We start from the raw sequence: 2,848 nt of genomic DNA on the forward strand, positions 1-2,848 counted from the left end.
ACTGAAACCTCGAAGGTGTGACGCAATCAAAGCATTGTATAATATGTACACAACCACTGGTTCCACACCCACTGATAAAGAAGTTAGATTGCATGCTGCTACAAGCTCTAACACTATGCTCGATGATGAATACATGTCCTTCTTAGCAAAAGAAAATACAAATACTGAAATGAAAGAATCAGAGTTATACTTGTATCTCAAAGAGTCAGTAGTAATGCGCTAGGATTCAAACTCAATGTTTTAAAGTGGTGGAAAATGAGAGTTAGTGAAGGAAAATATCTTACACTATCGGCGGTGGCACAAGATATATTATTAATTCTTATTTCAATGATGGCATCAGAATCTGCTTTTAACACATGGAGTAAGGTCATGAGCAAGACTCGAAGTTCCCTTGTACAAAATACAGTTGAAGCATTAATTTGTACACAAGATTGGTTGCATTCGAGTTAGGGAGATAATAATTATGATATTGATGAGGAATATGAGGAGGAGAATGAGTTTTAAGATGCAGCACATGCAGCAACAACAACATGAATGGAGTTAGGTTAACATTTCTTGTTAATTTATTGAAACATGAAAATGATGTAATGTGTACTTTTTTATTTTATATTATGTTGATCGATGTTATAAGTACAATGTTTTTATTTTATGTCATATTTCATTATTGTTTTTATATCTTATATAAATATTTATTTTATCATCTGTTTTCATATTTCGTAATTGCTAAAATATTAAAATTTCTAACATAATATGTAGATATGTCTTCAAGTGAACCATCGACTAATGTTTGGGACTATGGTTCTTTAGTACATTCTTCAAAGTCTGAAAATTTGAAGATTTTGTGTCATTTGTTTGAGGGCCAAGTTTGTTAACAAAACTAATCAGCTCAGGCTACACTTATCATGTCAGGGTAGAGATTGAAAACCATGTCCTAAAGCCACAAAGGAAATCCAACTTCCTTTTCAGGCACTTAATGATTCGAATAAAAAACCTTCCACTCTCTCATCCAAACTTTTTAAGGAATAGTAGGAAGCTAAATTATTAGCATTGAAAGAAAAATAATTCTAACTCGCCGTAAAGCGTAGTATGAAAGAGGCTTTTACATATCAACGATGTCCTCCAAGATAACATGATATCGAAGCAGGTTCAAGCTGCACAAATAAAAAAAAGAATAATAAAAATTCATCTAAGTTTCTCTCCAGTCTTGGTACGTTTTACAGGGCGTTGGAAACTATATATAAATCTGCTCACAATGAAAGTTTGAAAAATCTAATTCAAAATATACAATATGACGATAAAAAGCTATCACCACCTTTTGATTCAGGAGAGGTGAATGAGTACGTTTATTAAAAGAATTGAAAAACAGCTCGTGCTTGGCAAACGAATCTCCTCTATAGTAGTAAACTAGTAATTAGTCTTTAGTTTATATTTTATTTTTTTATTTTCTGTTTTATTGTGTAATTAAATGTTATATAGTACAATTATAATTTTAACTAGATACTTCCAAGTTCCAACATCGAACTTGATCTCATCTTGAAAACTAAACTTGAACTCAATTTTGAAAACTATAACTAGAACTCGGCTCAAAAAATCGAACTCGAACTCGGCTCGAAAAATCAAACTCGAACTCAACTCAAAAGCTCGAAATCAAACTCGAATTGAAAGCTCGAGCTCAAACTCAGTTCGAACTGGTCCAATTTGCTGACTAAGCTAAGTTGATATAGACATAATGACTCAGTCACCGAATCAAGCTGACCACGAGCTGGGTGTGCCTGCTAACCGAGCCGAGTCAAGCTGAGGCCAGCTCGACTTGGTTCAACTCGGTGTACACCCCTAGCCCTTTTTATATAGATTAGAGGATTTAGGAGATTGGAATCCATCGAAACTTTTCTCTCTATGACTCCACACGAATTTGGTAATTCCAATCCCCTTCGAATACTGTTAGTGTATCACAGTTATAGCATATCACCCCTTAGATGAATTTAGATGCATCACAACTTAGTAGGGTCTATTAGTACTCCGATCACACTATCCAACCATTAGGACAATTCATATTGTTGAAGAATAAGGCCCACCATATAGAATTCTTACACTACCCTGACCACAGGGCCTTCCTTTAGCCATTTAGATGACAAATAAACATCACAGTGCCATTGGGAAGTTTTTAATATCATGTTTAATGACCACTGTTTACTGTTGTGTGGTCAAATTAAAATTTATATCTGCTTCAGCTACGGGCCCATGCCATGAAATGAGTTGGCGAAACAGATAGGTGGCGTGGATACACAATGCATATGTAATAAAGGGCCCCACAGGGTACCACACACAAGGCTGGTTTGGGTCCCAGCCAAGCCGCGCCCTTTCAGAAGTAGAAGCCGAGTGCGTCCTGCCCCAAGGCTCTGTGGAGCCCACCTATATGTATGGGTTTTTCCACGCCGTCTATCCATTTTTTCAGATCATCTTAGGGCGTGAACCCTAAAATGAAGCGGATCTAAGTCTTAAGTGGACCACACAGTAAGGATTGAACGTCCACCGTTAAAACTAATAATAAAAAAAAATAAATTTGTAAACTGTATAAACTTTGGATCAAGGGTCTATACGACCTCATGAACATGTTACATGGCAAATAAACATCACGGTGGACCATCGCAAGGTTTCAGCGGTGGATGTCATAATCACCGCTGCTTCCTATCATGTGGTCCAATTGAGCTTTGAATCTGCCTTATTTTTGGGCATATATCCTAAAATGATATGGAAAAATGGATGCATGGGGTGGATAAAAACCATATATCGCGATGGCCCCACATAGCCGCTGCCTGGACGGATTAGCGTCGAGGCCGGATAGGAC

This window comes from Magnolia sinica, chromosome 4, assembly GCF_029962835.1.
Source record: "Magnolia sinica isolate HGM2019 chromosome 4, MsV1, whole genome shotgun sequence".
Taxonomy (NCBI): Eukaryota; Viridiplantae; Streptophyta; class Magnoliopsida; order Magnoliales; family Magnoliaceae; genus Magnolia; species Magnolia sinica.